Source organism: Triturus cristatus, chromosome 5_2, assembly GCF_964204655.1.
Source record: "Triturus cristatus chromosome 5_2, aTriCri1.1, whole genome shotgun sequence".
Taxonomy (NCBI): Eukaryota; Metazoa; Chordata; class Amphibia; order Caudata; family Salamandridae; genus Triturus; species Triturus cristatus.
In genome coordinates, this window is record NC_140588.1 from 65,049,911 (window position 1) to 65,073,451 (window position 23,541).

Consider the following 23,541-nt stretch of genomic DNA (forward strand, 5'->3'; position numbering starts at 1 on the left):
TGCAGCTCCACCCATGGAGTGTCTCAAAGAGCCTATCTTCTTGTAGTCATAAAAAGACAAGAGCCCAATTTCTGCAAATGTATAATAGCTCAATTGTTATTAAATAGCAAAACGTGGTCTGTAGCTAAAACTGCTTGCCATTGAAGCCCCTGTTTGCTATGTATTACCAAACTATTCTATGATTAAAGTTGTAAATCTATCATTTAGGAGGCTAAGGTCATAGGAGAGCAACAGAATGATATCAGTCACTCAGTGGAACCACATTCTGTTACGGAGGATGTGATGGAAGACATCTCAAGGCGTTAACTGCAGGAATTTCTGAAACAACAGTGTTCTCATGAAAATAATCAAAATAATGCAATGAGTACCAACTTTCAGGTTCATTTGTTTAAAGGTGAGATGGATATTGTTGTTTCCCTTGATCCTCTTTTAGTGGCTTTCTCCTTTCCACCTTGCCCTGAGGCCCTGCATTGTGTTTCAAATCATACCTTAGGGACAATCAGTGGTTTGCTTATTAGATGAATCGCCTGACTTTTCTTTTGTGCTTTTTGAGGGAAGGGGCTACTTCTCCCAAGCTGCATTACTTCTAGAGAGTCAGAAGAGTGCACCCAGGGCACTCATAGCGCACGCAGTATGGGACGCCTGATTATTCTGTTTTTTCTTAGGAAGGAGAGATGAAAAGGGACAGAGCCCAAAAAAGTGTGGGCTACACCTTTAGTTTCATTATTATTTCTTCTTCTTGTTACATTGTGAGTAATAGAAAGTCCCCTTCAATTCCTGTGGAGAGTTCAAGTACAAAGAAACATCCTATCTCCTCCTCCTAGATTCTTTTCTAGTTCAGCCATGGGCATTATTAATAAACTCATTGCTGAGACTAAAAAATATTGTGTTTCCACCCAGTGTCATCAAAACGTTTCCCTTGAAGCGAACTACCACAGAGGTACTCCAGGTACCAATTTTGTTACCAATCCGGTGTCTTGGTTGAATTCTTCTGTGGGTAAAATTTTATTTGTTGTGAAAGTGGAGATCCACAACAGTGCTAAAGGCGTAGCAGAGCTGACTGGGGCAAAATCCCGTTCTGTGCATCTGGCTGGATTCTTGGCATCCTCTTCTTGTCCAGGTTCTGGAAACAACAAGGCACCCTGTTTCTATTAATTTAAATTATTGATTGTCTAACACTTGTCTTGTATTGTTCCTGTACCGGAACCTTGTTTTGAGCACATACAAGAGAGACTTCTCTCTATTTAAGCCACGGTCATGAATTGCTGAAAACCATGATCTCTTCAAGTTCTAGTCGGGCTGATTCTAGTCTATCCAATAATCTTTCACATCCTAAGTTGTTCATCTATGAGTTTGGTGCTCCCTAATCATGTATGGCAACCAGAGTCACTACTTCTGTTCTTCAGTCTTTTTGCCCCTAATATTCCAACAACCCTGATTGCTGCAAATATCCCCAGTGGAGCGGTTACATCTAGTGACTGTGCCATTAACAACACCACACTAGAAGAATTTCAGGATTGATGATTCAGGATTATCAATGCTGAACTTACACCCTGGTGTCACGCTATATGTTTTGATTCTCTCTCATGGTCCCTCCTTGGGTAGAGGGAAACCAGAGTCATTAACTGAATTCAAGAACAAGGCTGTCCATTCGCCACATAATCAACTACATTGTTTTCCCTGCCTGTATAATCAGATTTCCTTTGTTAGGCAGACCCCACCCAGGAGATTCGTCTATCAAACAAGGCCCAGGGGACTGTATGGACTTTAAAAACAAACTTTTGTTGTCCTGTTTATTAAGGTGTCTTACATCCTGTTGCTTCTGGGTAGTAAATTAGGGCTATCCGCTTCCTCCGAGTTATTTTTATAGACCTCTCATAGTATTGATGCCTATGACTTGTTATCCCAAACAATCAGCTACAGTTATTACTCATAGCCATCCACAAATCTGTATTCACAATTATTACCCCTTTGAATTCACTGAAAAACAATGGTTCACTTCCTCGACAAGTTACTTTCAGTGATCCTGTTCCTGTATCTTCTCTGCTCATATCCCCCTGTATATGTGTCACTCTGTACACCTGGAAAAAGTCTCAACATCATTCTCCAAGGAGGATTTAAACATTCCCGGTTGAATCTTATTAGACTTTTTGACGTCCTCTAACTACAGGAGGCTTGTTCTGTAGAAGTTTACCACCTAGATGGATTTGCCTCATTTGTTGTTCTGTTGTGTGCAGATTTAGATTCGGTATATAGGTTTCCTGCATTATGCCCTTATATAGGTACAATTCACATTGCCCCTATTTGGACATAGAAATCCGACCCTTATTTAGACATTGTCCGTACAAACCAAATACAGGCATGGCCACCTACATCCGTCCATCCACGTCACAACGAATTCTTGGAAAACCAGACCCTTAAGCCCTCAACTTGAATATTGATTTCTCCAAGAACTCATTTAGTATGCATGAACATCTATTTCTTAGGGGTTCATTCATGACGTTCCTCTGCCTGACTTTTACGTCAATGCTGGCATTCCTAAACACCTTCAAGGTATAAATATACCTGCACTTGCCCTAGCAAACCCCGGTTCCCGGAGGATTTGATCCGACCCAGACCACAGGGTTCGCCACGGCAAGTTCGGAAGGAGACCGAGTTCCAGGCTGACCTGATGCTACCATCCTCTTCGCAGAGAATCCGGCTCCAGTGCTCTCTGACTTCCCTTGCGGGGGGTTAGACTATTGAGTCCAGAAAAGAGATTCCAAACTCTCTCATTTTAAGGTATGGAGCTGACTAGAACTTAGAGAAACTTTTGGCAACTCTTGGCTAAACTAAAATATAGCTAGCTATACTTTAGAAACTGCATCTACTTCTTACCTCGTACTACACTTCGGTTAAGTACACTGGGGTAGAACTATTTAGAAGCATCAGATGAGTATCACATTTTAGCCTGTGTTATTTATGTATGTATTTTAATTAATATATGTCATAGCTACAAACCATGCTATTGCAGTATTATTTTATCTTACTGCTAACTCTGTACATATTGTACTTCGCAGTCTGTCTTACGATTGTAGCAATTCATATCTCTTGCATGAGAAATAAGACTGTTCAATAAACCCTTTTATTGAAACGCCCGTCTCTATATTTCTGTGCAACTCTGTAGAAACGAAGCATGCACGATTGACTGAGTGAAACTGTTATCTATTGTTTCCACGATTCCGACTCTAAGGGAAACACAGTTGTCATGTTTATGCGATTGTCAGAGACTAATCCCTTCTTGTATATTCGAGAAGCTTCTAGTGACTGCTGAGTTAGCTGGCGCACACAAGTAATTAAGTTCAATATACTCAATAGAGACATACTGAACTTAGTCCTATGTCAAATCTATAGTGTATGTTACTCCAATGCACAGAGCCGATCAGGTATATAGGAACTACACTACATGGCGCCCAACAGTTTGGTAAGGCACTAATTTAACGCTAGATACTGAAGTAACTCAGTCATGCTTTTCTCAGAGACCCTCTACTCATAATACTCCATAAGACGTCTGGAGTGAGTAGAGATAATATCCGCCATAGCTGAGTAGGACAAAAATCCTATTTATTAGCTATTTGGTTTGTTCAACGTTGAAGGATACAGTGTTCCAAAATATTGTGCACCTTATCTTTATTCCCTTGAAACTTGCTCTGCAACTTTCATTAAACAATGACCAAAAACGGCATAAACACCGTGATTATAGTGATTATAGCATCCCCGTCTGTTTTCAAGAAACAGACGGGGATGCTATAATCATCCATCCAAATTTAAGGAGAACCATCACTCTAAAACTTATAAAACATGGCCTAACACCAAGAGGTGGTAGGGCGGTTTTTGTGATAGAGGCACATGAATCTCACCAGACAGAGGTATTCTATTCATGGATAGTATTCCCAGAATCAAATCCAGTAACTCAAACATTTCACTTCTACAAAGAAGATGAACCACCTGAGGAATATAGTTCTTTTGAGGATATTGAAATTCCACTCACATACCAGGAGCATGAGCTCTGGTTTAAAGGCGCCCTAAAACATTACAATTACATTACCAGGCTCGGTCCACTAGGTAGACCAGGAGCAACATGGCCGATTTTAGCCGGCTACACATCTGACCCTGAATCAATGTCGGACAAGGAATTACTTAATAACATACACAAGTTAATAGAAATATACAGTTAAACCACAACTGTCTGAAAGTCCTGATAAGGTCTTTCCTAAAAACACTCCTACCTCTTCTAAAAAGAAGTGGGAAAATAGCAAACAGAATTCCAAAGAGAAGCGTTCTCATTCCCGAGGCAGGTCTCCTCCACAGAAGGCCCCTCTGAAAGGAGGTACAACCTCAGGAATAGGGATCATTTGAGAAAACCTGACAGAAATCAAGATAATGATGCACGTTCCTCTCGTACCTTTCAGATATCGTCACAGATATCCGAAAGAAGAGGACGGTCAGAAAATAAGGAAGAACGCGTGAAGTCCAAAGACGATCAACACGTTCAGAAAAATAAAGCAAAACCTCAATTCTCCAAGAAAAAGGTAGCAGGTCTAAAGATCAGACATGCCGAGAATACTGAGAACCCAACTCAGGAACAGAGAGTGGGCCCAGACCATGCTGGACAGTGCAGCAGAAGTTACAATAGCTCGCCAGAACCTGAAGGGACTTCTGGAGACAGTGGACTTGAATGAAGACATACAAGTTGAGACTGTAGACACCAGGGTTAGTTCTCCTCATAGGTTATATGAAATAACACTCCGGATGGAGAGAGACATACCAAGAAAAGTGAAAGCACTCTTTTGGGAGCATCTTTCAAAGGGTAATGATATACTTCTAGCAGAACAAGACTGGCCACCAGAATTTGTCAGGGAGTGCCCACATGGCGAAGACATCTTTATGCCTGCCTTCTCTAACCATGTTCCCGTTCATTTAAAATATACATTAGCCAGGAAATGAGCAGTAGTCCAAGCTCCAGCGCTGTATAAAAATCATGTAGGATGGGATGAGGACTCACCTCACTATAAAATCCAGTTAAAACGTCAACCGACTGCACAAAGGCAGTACCCAGTTAATCCAGAAGCTAAAAAACAGGTCAGGGAGATTTTAGATCAACTTGAATACCAGGGGGTGATTGAAACATCCACCTCATCGATGAACAATCCTTTGTTTCCTGACTCCAAATCAGACAATACATATCGTCTAGTTTTGGATTAACGACACTTAAATTCTTGTTGCAAAACATTTGCAGTGCAAAATGCACATAGTACAGCATTAATGAATAACATTGTGCGTAAAAAATATAGAACCACATTAGACATTTCAAATGGTTTCTTTTGTCAAAATATTGCACCTGAAAGTAGATATTTGCCCGCTTTCTCAATAATGGGGACCCAGCGTCAATTTTGTCGACTGCCCCAGGGATTCAAATACAGCCCGGGGTTATTCTCAGCAAAGGTAACAGAGTTACTACAAACTTATGATGACGAGGCATTGTCATATGTCGATGATATATATCTGACAGACGATGACTTGGGCAGGCACTTGAACAGGGTGAACACCATTATATTGGGCTTTGCCTCTGAGGGTTACAAATTCAACTTTAAAAAATCCAGAATTGCCCATCTCAACGCCCTTTTCCTAGGATATGAACTATCAAGTGAAGGCAAAAGCCTGGCAGTCAAGTTTTTAGAAAAGTGTGCGCTGCTCCAACCTCCTAAAACGCTGAAAAACTTAGTCGATTCTAGGTTTCCTGAACTTTGAAAGAACATACATTTTAAATTACGCAGAGAGGGTTAAACCTCTCTACGAATTAATCAAACCCGATTTGAAAGCCACAACTTGGACACAAGAAAACACAGAAATTTTGCGTTCACTACAAACAGACATGTTAGCAACGAAACACTTGCAAACCCGCATAAACGTACGCAACTTAGTGATCCGAATAATTCCAGGTCAATGCGGATTCACCTACTTAACTTTTAACGAAGGTGAAAAAGTACCAATTGCATACAAATCACACTTGTATACAAAAGCAGAAATGAAATTCACTTCTACAGAGAAAATTCTGACAGCAGTTCAAACCGCTGTAGCAAAAGAAAGAGCCCTAGCACAGGGGAAGCGCATTATGGTTGTGACTCCGGTACCAGCCCTAGAGGCAGTTACAAAAGCTAGCATTCCAAATGCAAAAGCTTTACATCCGAGATGGATACAATGGGTTAGTTCTCTTGCTGCAACTGATGTTGAATATGTTTTTGATCCATATTTGAAAACACAAGCATTCCTGCGATACGAACACGAATGTCCTCTGCCTACTGAAATTCTACCTCTTGACCAGTACGAATTTATAATTTATACTGACGGATCTGCAACAACCCTCTACGGGGAGTAAACCAGCTTACAGTGCAGCGTGTGCGATCGTTAAAGGTCGCATGCGACATGGCAAATTCAGACCAATGGTCACAAAAACACAATCTCTAGGAGATTGTACAGCTCAGCAAGCTGAACTACAAGCATTTAAGATGGCACTTGAAAACACGGATCGCGAATTCCCCACACTCATAGTGTGCGATTCTTTTTATTGTGTTCAATCTTACAATGAATATTTACAGAATTGGCTTCAAAATGGTTTCAAAGATGCAAAAGGTGGCACGATCAAGCATAAAACGCTCTGGGAACAAGTAGTTCAGTTGGAAAACGGACTACAAAACATTCACGTGATACACACGCTGAGTCATCAACGTGATGGCGTTCACGTTGCCGGGAATTCATTGGCTGATGAAGCCGCGAAAGTGGCTGTGCAAACGGCTTCCGTAGCTGCAATCACTCGTTCAAAGACGAAAATAGACAGCAAAATAATGCTGGCTGTCCATGCATCAAGCAAAGGCAGCGGTGCGGCATTACCTAAAAAGTTTCCACTCATATATAATTTTTTTTTTTTTAAAAACCTTTATTCGTGCATCTTAAAAGAACAAATACGGGCCTACAACCGTCAGGCCGGCCACGTTACAGTGAAGCACTAATACCCACATTACAGCCCCCGTGCGTCAACGGTCAGGATTAACAGCGAGTTAGGAGTCACATACTGGAAATAGCTTTGACACCCGGGGAAGGAGCGGTGAAGGTTAATTTTAAGTTTTTTTGATAATTTTATCAAAGAAAAAAAGTCAGTGAAGGATAAGAACAAAGGAGATTCGAGTCCGCAAAATAGCTTCACCACACGGGAGAGCAGCAACATCAGTAAAAACATCAATGGAAGTAAAATCTCAAGCAGTGAGGCGGTGCAGAGATATAACAGGAGAGTCACATGAGCAAGTACGCACCCCTCCGAGGTCGCCCCCACTCGATCCACCCCACACCCGGACCCCGAATCGGAGAAAGTAGAGCGCAGAGACATAGAAGAAGAAAGGCCCATAGAACTAATTAAGAACAGAGAGTATTACCCCCCCACCCTACACCAATGCGGAGGCTACGGCCTACCCCCCCCCCCCCAGCATAGTGCCTGTCGCCCAAGGAACCCGAAATATAGAGAAGAGAGAAAGTAGGAATAGAGTAAAGAAATGAAGAAAACAGAAAAGAAGGCGGGGAGGAGCCCACGGGACACCAGAGCGCCCCAAACCATCAGCCAGTTATGGCCTCCACACACTGAGAGCCCACTACGCCAAAAAACGGCATGCGAAGATACCATGGCACCACTGTTTAAGCAAAGGGACACAAGTCGCGACGAGCGCGCACAAAACATACATACAGTTCCAGTCCCAGGCCAGCCCGTCCATGAACCATGGCGATAGAAGTCAGTCTAGCCCTGGCCCGATCGCGGGCTTGGGATTAAACCAGCCCCTACATGAAGGCCCCGTGTCCCGAGCAGACAAAAACAAGATGGCCGCTTGTGAGAGGATGGTGAAGTAGGATCACGAAATGGCCGCCGACCATCGATTGAGGTCCCTCTTTGCACCACATAACATCCAAACCTGGCAAGTGAAGTACAGGAGATCCACAACAAGGAAGCAGTAGGCCACCGCGGACGGTTCCTCGAAGCCGTTAGGTATCGCTCAGCAGGATATTCTTGCGGATGCGGTGAGGCAGGCAACAATGAAGCAGGCAGCCATGACCAGGGGGACAAAGTATCCGCAGTTGAGGTGGAGAGCGGTAGACCCCGGGTGCCGGGAACGCCAGATGAAGGCACCAGTGTAGCACAATCATACACCGCCGTTGCGTCCCCGCAAGAGGACAAAAGCACCGGGAGACCCACGCCCTGTGGATGACAAACAGAGCGCTCACGACCCGCAGCCGACAGTATGGGGTCAAACCGCTCACTCAACGCCTGCAGGCCAGCGCACATCTGTAGTTGAAAGTCCCGCAGGACAGCCAGAACGGAGCCGCATGTCAGCGGAAGCTGGGCCCCCACATCGGCAGCGATCCGGGACGGCACTGCGGAGCTGGTGTCCGGAAGAGGGAGGGCGAAGTGGGCGGCGGGCGAGACCGGAGTATCACCCCCCAGCCGCGAGCAGGCACTCAACACCATGTTTCGCCGCTGTACGTTGCAATGGCCCGGGGGGGGGGGTCGCGGCAAGGAGTCAATTCCCCTCAGGTCTACGCCGCAACAGGAAAGGCCGACAGTCGCTTCTCTTCCCGCAGGTTACCCTTCGCCGCCGGCTAGGCAATAGGTGAAGAGGGCAGCAGCCTCTCACAGCGCGGCCCTCAGAGCGGGGCAGGAGACCCGCCGCACCGGGGCCCACCCCACAGCTCCAGCCCCTCGGGCACAGGGTGCAGAAGGTGTCCAGCCGGCCCTCCCCGGGCTCATCCGGCAACGATCTGTGGTGCGGGGTGAGATCGGGACCGCGGGGCCCCGGTTAGCGCTAGCTGGTCCGGTGACTGCGGAGCTTCCAGGGGGCCGGCAAAGGCCAGAATGGCGCCGGGTTTCAGTGCAGAGGACAAAAGCACCCAGAACTCGGGCATCCGGGCGGGCTGAGACTCCGGGAAAGCGACAGCGCGGTCAGCGCGTCTTCGCACACGTCGCGCCTCGAGAATCGGCGAGGATGGGCATCAGGATAGTAGTCCGAGGCCACGGGCCGACGGAGCCGGGCGCTCAAGCGTCTGCTCCGGTCGCCATCTTGGCTCCTCCGATCCACTCATATATAATTGATGCGAACAATGTTCCGTTTGCTCGAATCCCTGGAGTGGGGGACAGAGTAATTCCAAACATGGAACATAGACTAGGGCTAATCCTAGCAGCACATGAAGGGCTCGCCTCTGCTCATGCAGGTGTTTCAGCCACATTAGCCTTATTAAAACAAAGGTACTGGTGGCCCGGCATCAGGAAACAGACTAGAAACTATGTTTTTGACTGTGAGATATGCCAAAAGATGAAAGTCTCTACTGTGAAACGTCCTGCGCAGACATCCCTGTTAATTTCAGATAAACCATTAGCTTGTGCTTACCTGGACCACTGCGGTCCCTTACAAAGGGTTGAGAACTATAAATATATCATGGTCGCAGTGGATTTGTGTTCTAGGTTCCTACGGATGTGGCCTCAGCTCTCGGCTGACGCTCAAACTGTTATAAAAGATTTGCGAGTCTTTATCGGCACGTACGCAATAGGCACACTACATTCTGACCAGGGTCCTGCGTTCAGCTCTCGAGCTTACAAAGAAGCCATGGCAAGTTTGGGCGTAACATTGCGGTATTCTTCTCCATTCCATCCTGAGGGAAATTCTGTTGTGGAAAGAAAAAACCGGGACATAAAGCAGTCTATAACAGCTAGGGTATTAGGTTCGGGTGATGGGTGGGTCAAACATTTATATGGGGTCCAGCGCGCAGTAAACAACTTGCCAAGAAGTTCTCTAGGGGGTGTCACTCCATATGAGGTCCTGTTTGGGACTAAAATGTTCGTTCCAGACTTAGATATGAAAGGCACAGTGGTGGAAAACAAACAATTTGATATCAAAGATCGTTTGGCTGTTTTACAGGACTTAAATGAAATAAGAACGCAACAAAGCAACGTCCTGAAGCCAACCACCACTGAGAAAAATCCGGCCGTCCCAGCAAGGCCTGACTGGATCCCAAAGCTTGGTGATCTAGTCAGAGAAAAGATCGCGGATAAGAAGGAATTTGGGCCTTCATACAGACAACCAGTACCTGTCCTAGCAATCCACAGATCAAGAACAGTACTACTGCCGCCCCTTGCTGGTAAAAAGGAGAAAAGATTTGTGTCCATCGACCTTATCAAACCACACTATGTGGCCGATACTAAACAGTAGGCCAAGTGGACTCCGCCAATGTAGCAGACATATTCCTCTAGCTACAATCCAAGAGGTTCAAACTGAGAGACTCATCACCTTTGAAGATTCTACAGTGAGAAATAGAGGACTAAGCAACAATGCTATGGACCTCGTGCCTCTTGAGACCCAAATAACAGTTTGTCCTGATACACGTCTACAACGAAGTAACAAGTGATCAACTGGTTCCAGCAATTTCATCAAATTCGGATGCAATTCCAACCATGGACAGAACTGCTTCTGGCTATTTCATGAACTTTGATACGTTTTCTGAGGATCCCAGCAAATCTGAAAAGACGGCAGCAGAAAGAACTTTCAAAGAACAAGCAACAGACTTTTTTCATCTCCTGAAAAAGACTTATCTGGTTTCACCATGGATTGAACTATGGATTGTTTTGGGAATATTCTTCTTTCTACTTTGGTTAGCTGTGGTATTACCTCTGGGTATGCTGATAAATGGAAGATCTATTCAAATGGACACAGCAAGTAGAAGAGTGAACTTACTTCTATAGCCACACAAATCATCCCATTGTGAAGCAAGAGACTTGTCAGCAGTGAACATCACAGCGATTCCTATACCTGATGGTATAGTTTGGGACAAAACCGAACATGACATTTTTGGCCGGTCGGAGCTTTTGAAGATTCCACATTTATTTAAAATTTAATTAAGTGACTTTATTACCTCCAGTTCCTTTTCTGATGATTGGGACTTCGAGACCGTTAATAATATGATGTCTGATCTAGAGATGTCAATTGCATTCACTAATGATGAATATTTACAAGGTTCATCAGACTATGAACAAATGTATTGTTATAACCACTATGGTCATCATTTCTTGCATAAATCTGCAACACCTAGAAATGTATTTATGTATAACCAATGGGAACATTGTCATATGCCACCAAAGGGTAGCTCAAAAACATTTGCGATAAAATTTCCATATTTTTCAGGGTTTAATATCTCGAATCCAGAAACCTTTTACTTTAGGACTGTCAACAAGACAGGAATTAAAAATATGCTAACAAATACAAAACAGATTTATTCGACAGCCTTTAAAGCCCAACTGTCTAAACAGGGTTACGACTTTTGGAAAGACAACATTGAGACAAAAACTGTCTGGGGTACTAAAGATTGGCAGGTACAGGGAATAGAAGCTTTGTTTAGAGCCTGTAAAATCCCTGAGCAAATTATGTTTTTGAATGACACTGTCCAGCAAACGTCTTGCCTTGGATTAGCTAAGTTCAAAGACATGAACACACCGACCATACCTATATCTGCAAGAAATAGCACTACACGGGGGGAGGTCGATGTACATATTATTTTGCATCACAACAGATCAGATCCTGAATGGAACAAATGGTTTCTCTGGTCCTTAGACGCAAACAACTGTCAAAATAGATTCCTGAACAAAACACAAGGTTTTACCTTTCATAGGCCAGACCCACGCTATGTCCAAAGACAGCATCCGGGAGTAGTAACAACGTACAGTGTAGGGAAACTTTGCCTTGATTGGCTGCGAAAAGCTACACTGAAGGATGTAAAACAACACTTACCTTTACTTCAAGAAGGCGCAGACCTTAGGGAATTCTTGCTAGGTCAAAGAAAACCGCGTCAAAAACGTTTCATATATGCCGGTATCTACGCTGCTTATAATGAAGCATGGAAGGTTACCCAAGCAGAGACTGCCAAACAAATTTGAGAAATTGATCGTATTAATTTAGAGAAAACTCTCTCTGTATTAGACAATGGGTTAACGACTCTGTCGTCCAGAATATATTCATTGGACAGCATTGTGTCTTCTGTCATAGACATCATGGAACAAGACTTGGTCATGTTGCAACATGGTCAGTCTCAACTACGTTCTATCATGGTATTAGGGTGGACGCTACAAAACTTGCGTGCAGGCTATGTGCCTTGGCGTTTAATCAATACTACGTCACTGTTTTCAGAATTCAATCTCACTGATAAACAGATCAGACTGGCACAAAAGGGAGCAGACTACACTATGCTCAGCATTGAAAAACTGGAAAAACTACCATTCACAGTGGCAGAAAAAACAGCTACTGAGTGGATCGTACATGGTAAAATAACTCTGCCTGTTACAACTTTCCATTTTCAATATTGCCTAAAACATATACCAGTTGGCAAATATGAAAGGTTGGGTAAAGGATACATCAAGACATCCTGGGATTTACCTTACACACATAGATTGATCAATACTACGTCACTGTTTTCAGAATTCAATCTCACTGATAAACAGAACAGACTGGCACAAAAGGGAGCAGACTACACTATGCTGAGCATTGAAAAACTGGAAAAACTACCATTCACAGTGGCAGAAAAACCAGCTACTGAGTGGATCGTACATGGTAAAATTACGTGTAGTGTTTCTTAGCGGTGAAAACTGTGAACTCACACTAAGCGGTTCTCTCCTTTGTCAAGGTATTAACTTACACGGGGTCTGCGATGGTTCCACTACAAACTTATCCTGTCACCTGCAAGGTTCACTGGCTGCAGTGATTAATCCAATTTTTGGCCAACTTTCTAACTGGAGTTACATTATGTTGAATGATCACAGCTGCTGTGGTTACATCCAGGGTCACTTGCTGTATGCAAATCTTGTTTCCATAAATAGATACAGTCAGGGAGTCGCCTTTATGGCCTTCACTGAACATCTCTTCTATACAAATTGATACTCTAAGCAGAATGAAAGCCATTCTTGTACAAAAAACAGTCCCACTGACCTCGGCCAAAGAAACCTATGATCTACAAGTTGCAAGGACTTCTGCCGAGATACATACCCTTTTGTATACAAACTACCCTGTTCATTTCCCAGAAATGTTAGGTCGTATCTTAAACATGTCTGATACGAGCGGTATTGTACATGTATTTAAGACCATATGTGCAGGACTGTTAGCACCTTTTCAAGCAGTCCTCGGAATGTTTCCAAACTTCGTGCACTCTGTGTTTGGCGGACTGCCGCTCCTTTTAGCAGTCGTTGCAGGGACCCTATTTTTGCTCCTACTGCTACGATATGGCAAGCCAGATCACCATCGACACCCAGTTCACCATGGAAAGAGCTCTATTGGAGATGAAGTGTCGTGAGCGCATCATCCAAGTTTTGGGTTTACCTGATCTCCGAGAATTAAACACCACATGGTTTCTGTCATTCAGACCAATCTGGCAAGATTGCATCTTACCTGTTGTACGCTGCCTGCTCTGCAGTGAAGAATGCGTGTTAGACATCTGTCTAAAACTCCCATCAGTCCTACCTATGGATATCGATACTCTGCTGGACCCGGTAACGGCCCATGCTGTGTGTTGTCCCCAGCGGCTACTAATCCTGATGACGGCATTCATTGAGATCTCACAGACGTAAATTGCTACTGCTGAGGTACGAGATGAGACATCAGGCACGCAGTTAACATCCGATTCGAACATTGCTGATGCAAACAATGCTGAAGGCGATAGTTCACATCTGTGTACAGTTAATTTTCTAAACGAGTTATTCCAACTTTCACCTACAACGGTAGACAAATTTTTGTCTACGGGATTGGAAGATTTTATGTTTTCTCCAGGCCCACACACTGACTTTTGATTCAGGCACACAGTGTTCCGAAGAGACTCTGAATTTGGCCTTCATTCTTTTCAAACAAGTGACTGACTTTGGAACCTTTTCCTATGATTAATTTTTTCTCTCCAATTTTTTATTTTTTTTTCTTCAGTTTTTGGCACAAGTAATCTGCTTATAGTAGAACTATTCATAAAGAACAGAATTCTTTGAAAATCTTCCAGGCACATCATGTCACCATGTCACATCAACAACTGATTTGTAGTAACCTGATATGAAATGGTTTTGGCCCTTTTTTCTGTATTCACGAGCCATTTCATCGTATGTATATATTTTGGTTCATTCGTTTAGCATTCAAATGTAATCCTATGCTTAGAATGAAACATTGTTTATATGTATAGCACCTTATGCTTAGCAATGCTTTTGTAATGCATTTTTAAGACATATGTTTTTAGATTTGTTTTTAGCTTATTTTTAGCAACCCATGCGATACTCTGTTTTAAGATATGTTTAGAATGTTTAGGATTTAGTAACGTCGTTCATACGAAACTGGAGTGGGTGTTGTGTGCAGATTTAGATTCCGTATATAGGTTTCCCGAATTATGCCCTTGTATAGGTACAATTCACATTGCCTTATTTGGACATAGAAATCCGGCCCTTATTTAGACATTGTCCGTACAAACCAAAAACAGGCATGACCACCTACATCCGTCCATCCACAACACAACGAATTCTTGGAAAACCAGACCCTTAAGCCCTCAGCTTGAATATTGATTTTTCCAAGAACTCATTTAGTATGCATGAACATCTATTCCTTAGGGGTTCATTCATGATGTTCCTCTGCCCGACTTCTACGTCAATGCTGGCATTCCTAAACACCTTCAAGGTATAAATATACCTGCACTTGCCCTAGCAAACCACGGTTCCCGGAGGATTCGATCCGACCCAGACCACGCGGTTCGCCACGGCAAGGAGATCGAGTTCCAGCCTGATGCACTGACCTGACGCTGCCATCCTCCTCGCAGAGAATCCAGCTCCAGTGGTCTCTGACTTCCCTTGCGGGGGGTTAGACTATCGAGTCCAGAAAAGAGATTCCAACCTCTCTCATTCTAAGGTATGGAGCTGACTAGAACTTAGAGAAACTTTTGGCAACTCTTGGCTAAACTAAAATATAGCTAGCTATACTTAAGAAACGGCACCTACTTCTTACCTCGTACTACACTTAGGTTAGGTACACTGGGGTAGAACTATTTAGATGAGTATCACATTTTAGCCTATGTTATTTATGTATGTACTTTAATTAATATATGTCATAGCTACAAACCATGCTATTGCATTATTATTTTATCTTACTGCTAACTCTGTACATATTGTACTTCGCAGTCTGTCTTATGATTGTAGCAATTCATATCTCTTGCATGAGAAATAAGACTGTTCAAAACCCTTTTATTGAAATTCCCGTCTCTATATTTCTGTGCAACTCTGTAGAAACGAAGCATGCACGATTGACTGAGTGAAACTGTTATCTATTGTTTCCACGATTCTGAGATTGTTCTGACTCTAAGGGAAACAAAGTTGTAATGTGTATGCAGTTGTCAGAGGCAACACAAGTAATTAAGTTTAATATACTCGATAGAGACATACTGACCTTAGTCCTATGTCAAATTTATAGTGTATGTTATTCCAATGCGCAGAGCCTATCAGTGATATAGGAACTACACTACAGTCCTGCTATACCTTCCCCTAGTGGGAGATTACATTTTTGTTATTAATAATCTAGCTGGTCGCATCTCATCTTTTCCCATGCATTCAATGAGCTACAGCAACCATAAGTCACTGTTAGATAATTTTTCCCTTGCTCAGTCAGTGGACAAATCTCCTTATGCGATCATCGATATCTAGTTGTAAAGGATAGTGCACTCAGAGTAAAAAATGTTAATGTATTTGATATCTCTAACTGCTTAGAAAGTGTTGCTCTACCAATTGTATTGATTCTGAACTCTTGAGAATATAGGCGTTTCCCTTAATAAATCATTGAAGGTTAATCATGGATATGTTGTTCCAAACTACATAGATTTTTTGACCACTTATGCGCTCAATCTAACCGTATTCTAAGGTAGCCCGTGAATAAGCAAACTAGCGATAAATCAGATATAGTGAGGTGTTGGCTCCTTTATAATGAAGTGCTAACTAAAAGAAAACCTGGAACAAAGCCTGGAACGACATTTGAGGCTGGCCCTAAGTAAAACATAAGCCCTTTCTGGAAGCTTAGTAACTCCTTTTAATTATCAGACAAGCTGTTCCCTTGGTCTACAATTCTTCCTGCTAGGTGGGTTACTCACTTTTCTGCTGTCTGGAAGGAGTCTTCTACAGTACATCTGGAGCATTACAGTTTTGGGTTCTCTTGTCAACCTATTGCTCATGGTCTTTTCTTTTCTTATTCCAAAGTTAGTCTTGCTATTGGCGAGAGTCTGTCAACCAAAACCCCTGATTAAAAGGATCTCTTTAAGAGCAACATTGATTTATGGGCCCGCACATTCATTAGAGTACATAGACATAATAAGAAGTAGTTTCAGCATCCCGGCCTCTTGGTCCCATTCTATCAGCCCTGCTTTCAAAAAGGGTATAAAGGATGACCCTTGGTACTAACGCAGCTTCTCTCTAATCAGTTCAGTGGTTAAGGTGGCAGACAAGTCATCCTTGAAAGACTAATAGCCCGGGCAGAGAAGAAAAACATTTTTAGAGGTATAAAATGATTTTAGGATCAGTTAAGGTACAATGTAACAATGCCTGAATCTCCACCTCCTTATTGTTAAGTATAGGTCAATTAAAAAAAGGTTCCATCCATTTGACATTTGTAGAACTAAAATCCGCTATAAATAGAGTTAACATACCTACACCTTGGTCATTACTTTGAAACATGGTGGTTGGCACAGTCATTTTGGCCTATTTTCCAGCACTTACATTGTGACATATCTGCCACAGTACGTTATGGCATCAGGGGCGAATATAGTGAGTCTTTTAGACTGGCGAGGCGCATCCGGCAAGGTTGTGTGTTAGCCGCAATCCTGTTTGTTTGATACATGAATGATCTTGAACCCACTTTATTGGAAATGAATCAGGACATATCCCAAGTAGGTTCTAAATGTTTTCCATGTTTTGTTCTTAGACAATGCAATTTTGATGACCCATCCTGCTAATAACCTTAGCAAACGTAATAAAGGTTTTAAATCCTATATGGAAGGGCAAGATTTAAGAACAAACTTTTGAAAATCTTATGTAGTTTTGATGGGGTCCACGTATTAACAATCATGTTTTTGGGAAGGTCCAGGTCTTCCCATACTTGGAGTTCATTTGTGATAACAGTACCCGCAGGTCCCATCACCTCAAGAAGATCGTTTGTACCCGTACAGGCTAATATTTTTAACTTTGCCTCTCGATTGGTGTTGGGACAGGAAAGTCCCTTGCATTATGACAGACTTCTGACCCTACCCAGAGTGCCTAAGCTGCACTGGTATCCGTATCCCTGGTGCTGATTTTTGCTGTGATTGGTGAATTCAGATCATGTGTGTGCGCCATGGCATTGCCCTGTTGCACAGATTGCGGTCTTGTTTGAGTGGCGCCCAATGTGCTACCTCATAGTGGTGAAAGACTGTTGCCTTTACCAAGAGTTAAGCAGCACAAACGCAGTGGTGGTAGCATATTGTGTAATGATCAGTAGAAGAGAACTGGCCTTTTTACCTGTGGACTGGAGTGAGAATTATAGCATCACTCATGTGAAGTTCCGCTGCTGTATGCTGAACTTTCCCTTCGCCTACATCAAGTTAGCATGGAACTGTTCAAACGTGTGTGTTGTATGCATGTGCAGGGTGTATGAGTGCCCGTGAATGGTACAATACATGGAAGTCTCTTGGTTCCATTTTAGGAGACCCAGGGCTGACTGGAGGAGCATGAGTAGGTAGAAGAGTCCCCCCAGACAAATGTGTGGATCGCTGCATTCCTGTGAGCTTGGTGAGACACACTGGAAAAAGAGGAGCCTGGTTCTTCAGTAAACTTCAAAGGGTGTTCTTTGATTTCATTAGAAGAACGGAGGCTACCATTATGCATATTTCTTTTAATGTAGTCCAAGCAGCCGCATACATCACAATGTAAGAAGGTTCCAAAACAGAACATTAGAAATAAATAATAGGCGTGAGCCATCAACAATCTGCCTCTTTTAAATGTGGCTCCAAGCAGATAAGCTGACTTTATTACTTGCTAATAACTTTCTCTCCTTTATCATTTTCAGTACCTTTCCTGTGGCTTAACCCCACCCCCTCTCATCCCTGCCTCCTTACCGATCTCCAATTTACAGAGATCTCCTTCCCGCTTTTTCCCTAAATTCACCCCCTGCGTGGGCACCCCCTCCCTCCCGTACTGCTAACCAACGTAATAGCTTTCTTAACCAAAATCTCCTTTCTCTTCAAGATAATGCCTTTTAATCATGTTATGGTAAGTATTGCTCGTCTTACCCTTTTCATCATAACTAATACCATGTGTGTACTTTTCGAGCTAATGTAATGCCAAGATTACCCGAAATTGCTAACATTTTGTGAACATCTTAGACGAAATTCAGGCAGAAGAAGAATCGGAGGTTCCTCTCTCCCCCCCCCCCCCCCCCCCCCCCCCTCCGATGCAGACCACAGGCTTCGGCGCACCTCTGCGCCGCATTCAGGGATTAGAGACAAGCTCCTGGGCAACGAGGGCACAACGCCCTCCCATTGCCAGGAGCCTTTCTTTTCGCACTCTTATCCGGCCTCCAGCTGATCGCCTAGACGAACGCGCAGGCATCTCCATGGTAACTAACAGCAGCTGATCGCTCAGGCACGCGAGCGTCAGTTGCTCGACCCTTAATTGCGATCAGCTGCTACCAACACCACGGATTGCCGCAAGTGCCGATTTCTATGATTTATACATAAAAAAAGGGGGGGAACTATCGTTCTTATGTTCTAAAATCACTACTAAATCTTCTTCAACTCCTGCTAAAGGCATAAGCTAAGGCTAAGGCCATTAACAGATAAACTCTTGCATTCCCCCCTTTCATGTGGCTTGCTGTTTTCCTTTAAGCTCGGACCTAAGCATTAACAACCCTATATATTTTCAGTGTCCTCTTGCCAAATCTTAATTTATTGATCTAAACTTCCTACCCACGCCATGTCTGACACTGACTCAGATGATGCTACCACCCCTACTCCTAACATGGACAATGAGGCTTTAAAAAAATCATACATAAAGAAATGAGATCCTGTGTGCTCGAGACCTTGAGTCAGGTCATGTCCACCAAAAGGTCTTTCTCTACTGAGGAGGACGAGATTACAGAAATCCTGGACCCCCACTACACCTAAGAGCCCGATGGGAGGTCCAAGCACCTCAATTAATAATGGAGGTCTTCGCACCTCGAATTCCCTGGGTGTCCCTAGCGGCACAACTTACACTGGTGTCCTTGGCGGCACAAAACATCTGGGTGTCCCTAGCGGCACAAAATGTCACGGTGCTCATTACAATGCGGGAGATAATGATTTGCATGACGATGAATCATCTGACATACCTAATGAATACGTCCTAGACCTAGACGATCAAGAATTTTACAGCCCTGAGGAGGAACTCCCATCCTCGTCAAAAGACTATATCCTTAACCCCTTGGGGGAAGAAATGTTCTCCCCACTAAACATCAAACACCCCAGAAGCTCGGAGTGGTGGCTGCAAGACCATGTGGCCAAGTTCATTAAAAAATGCCTAAGAAACCTCCTAGAGAGAGACACTCGGAATATACTCAGAGCCAAATGCTCAAGGCCCTCGATCAAGGACAAAACCTGCCGCACTCCTAATTTGGACCCGGAGCTGATTAAATTCCTTTTCAAGCTTGGAAGAGACCCGAGAAAAGGGATGGAAAGATCCCTCAAGGGATGCCAGGTCCGTCTCCTTGACATCCTGGGACCCTTAGCCAGAATCATAGACTCCGCTGAGGAAAGCAACATTAATGGCACACCTCTTAATACAAATAAATCAGAGGTTGGAGCCAGAGAGCGCTAAGACTGCTGGGCAATGCCAACGCAAGCCTCAGTGCCAAGAGAAGAAGAGTCGTACTGACCAAAATCAACCCTAAACTAAGTGACATGGCGGACAGAGAACCCTCGCAAAATCCAAAATGGTTACTCTTCGGGGAGGATCTTATAAAATCTTTGGGAAAGTACGTGTCAACATTTACGGCTTTGGATAAGGCCCAACAAAATATGGGGAGAGTGTTTAATCCTAACCTTTTTGGCCGGGCCGGAAGAAGGGGCCTCTCTTCCGGCCGCTTCAATCAAAGGCCCTATTCAAGATCTCGAGGCTACGGAAGAGGCTATCAGCCCAACAACCCTCCTCAATTCTACCCCTAGAAAGGGAGAGGACATCGCAACAGAGGGTTTAGATCACGCGGACCCACCAACAACAACAACCCACCAAGTGAGTACTCTTCCCCACAAAAGGTGGGAGGCAGACTCAAATTCTTTTATCAGAATTGGAGATTAATTACCCAAGACCCATGAGTATTAAACACCGTCAAGGGATTTATGATAGACTTTATAGAAACCCATACACAAACCTCTTTCCCAAGAGACATCCCGCTCTCTCTAGATCAACAGAAGATAGTAGAGGAGGAGATCTCCGCCATGCTTCAGAAAGGAGTGATAATAGAAGTCTCACTGGAAGCTTTGAGATTTATAAGCACACTCTTCCTTGTAGAGAAAAAGGACAAGGGTTGGAGACCCGTGATAAATTTAAGAGAACTAAACAAATATTTGGTTTACAGGCACTTCAAGATGAAGGGCATCCACCTCCTGAGGGATGTATTACTAGAGGGGGACTGCTTAGTCAAACTGGACCTAAAAGATGCATACTTCACCATCTCAATGGCCAAAATCCACCAACCCTTTCTCCAATTCATGTGGAAAACCACCTATACCAATTTCAGGCACTTCCTTTCGGACTATCCTATGCCCCATGGTGTTTCACCAAGGTCATGAGCACAATCATCTCATCCCTAAGAGAAAGAGGTATTCGTCTGATCGAATACCCAGACGACATCCTTATAATGTCCTTCTCATAGATATGTCAAGATCTGAAGACAGTTATGGACCTTCTGGAAAGCTTAGGGTTCATCATAAACAAAAAAAAATAGATTTTGACTCCTTCCAGAACTCTGGATTTCCTAGGTTTCACCGTAGATACATTGAGTTGTCTCCTGTTACTCCCTTCAAAGAAAATAACCAAAATCAGGAAGGAAATAAGACATGTCCTGAAACAAGAAGGCCTATCTCTGAGGGAGCTAGCCAGACTACTGGGTCTCCTCTCCTCTTCCATCCAAGCCATCTTTCCGGGCCCCCGAAACTATCGGGCCCTCCAAAGGGTAAAAGCGAGAGCCCTAAGATCTGGCCTTTGGTACGGATATCACATTACCCTAGATCAGGAAGCCAGATTGGAACTAGCCTGGTGGCTCGAGTACCTAGATGCGTGGAATGGCAAAGGGATTTTTGGTTCAATACCAGAGTTTGTTTTAGAATCAGATGTGAGCCTTCATGGCTGGGGAGCTTGCCTTCTCAATCATCAGAACACCAGTGGTATCTGGTCGCAGGAGGAGTCCTCTCACCACATAAATTACTTGGAACTAATAGCTGGTCTTTACGTCATGATGAGCTTCAGACACATTCTCCAGGGCAGGTGAATCATCTTAAAGATGGACAGAATGTCCACGGTATCCTATATAAATCGTCTGGGAGGTACCAAATCTGCAGACCTCTCGAATTTAGCCAAAAAACTTTGAATGTTCTGTCTAGAACACAAGATCGCTCTCAGAGCGTAATACCTCCAAGGGAAAACGAACATCTCTGCGGACTTGAACTTGAGGTTCCTGCTAGATCACAGCGATTGGAAACTCAATATTTCCATGTTCAGATCGCTGAACAAGATTTGGGGACCCCTAGAGATAGATCTCTTTGTGAGTAGACTAACCTTTCAATTGGAGAAATACTTCAGCTGGATGCCCGACCCTGGTGCTCTGACAGTGAACGCCTACCTACAGTCCTGGAAAGGAGTCAAAGCGTACGCCTTCCCTCCCTTTGCCATGATCCAGAGAGTTCTACAGAAAGTGAGACTGGATCAGTGCTACCTTGTCCTAATAACTCCCTTCTGAACATCTCAGGCCTGGTTCTCCACCACTCTAGAACTAGCTTGCAACCCCCCCTTCTTAATTCCTACCCAAGAGAATCTTCTAACAGACGTAGATGGAGGAGGTCACCCCTTAATTCTGACCTGGAGTTTAACCCTTCTTGCCTGGAGAGTGTTAGGAGATCCAATGAAATCTCAGGACTTTCGTCGACAGCTGCAACTCTCCTTGGAGAGTTTTGGGCCCCAGGCACTCACTACAGATATAACAACATATGGAAAGCTGGGTACTTTGGTGCCTGGAAAGGAACCTAGATTCCTTGGAGCCACCTATTGTTTACATAGTAAACTCCCTTGTCGAACAGTTTGAAAGGGGTCTCAGCTATAGAACTATCACCTGCTATAGATCGGCTATCTCTGCTGGCCATGTCCTTGTCAACGGTAAAACGGTAGGTAAAAATGTCATTGTTTGCAGAGTAATGAATAGCATTCGTCTAAGAAGGCCTCCTAAACCCAAATACGAGAGTCTCTGGGACGTTAAGCTAATTCTAGATCTTTTCACAAACCGGCTGGATTTTACTCTCCTGAATAGAAAATATCTTTCCATCAAGCTTGCAACTCTGCTATGCCTAATCTTCTGCCGAAGGGTTTCTGATGTCAAAGACCTTGAAATCACCAATAGATCCTATAAGATGTTTGGTGTCAAATTCGAGTTATATAGAAGAACTAAGACTATGTCTGGTTCCATTTTTATCCACGTTTTGATTTATGCCCAAAACTTTGTGCAGTGGATTGCATGAGAGAGTATGATTGCAGAATATCTGGTCTTCGTGCCCAGGGTGTAAACCAGTTACTTATATCCTTTGTTAAACCCCATAAAGGTATAACCTCGACCTCTATTGCCAGATGGGTTAAAACTGTCATGAATTTAGCAGGTATTGACTTAGAGAAATTTCAAGCTCACTCTCTTAGAAGTGCTATGGCCATTAAATCTCTCTGGTCTGGAGGTAAGTTGGATGATATCATGAAAGCAGCAGATTGGTCGAATGCTAGCATGTTTGCACGGCACTATTGCAAACCTATCGAACACATATCTGATGTAGTCTTCCAAAGCTACCAACATGCATAATGGTGGCCTCCGTTCTTGTAATGAAATTGCGATTCTCCGATTACCATGACTAGAGAATCTGGATTTCATTAAAGACACGGAGGCTAACATTATCCCACCCATTTCTTCTCTTGGATGGCTGAGGTTTACAGTGTTAGAAATGTCTTAGAATTCATTTAATAACTTAATAAGATTTATACTATGTGTTTTTTTCTGGAAGTTCTTACCTCTCTCTCTTTTCAGGTAGCCTTTCATAACTGTGAGGTGTCTGACCTTTGGATCCTCCTTCGTTTATCATTCTCCTTCGGTTGACCACCTGAGGATCGTTTAGAAGATTAAAATTCGTGGACTTATTCTCTTCTCCACCACATTT

The 23,541-nt window shown here is 43.5% G+C and overlaps 1 protein-coding gene across 1 annotated transcript in view; it reads left to right on the forward strand.

Moving 5' to 3' along the window:
* Positions 1-23,541, forward strand: part of NFX1 (nuclear transcription factor, X-box binding 1) — a 660,521-nt gene that overhangs the window by 299,401 nt on the left and 337,579 nt on the right. The window lies entirely within an intron of this gene.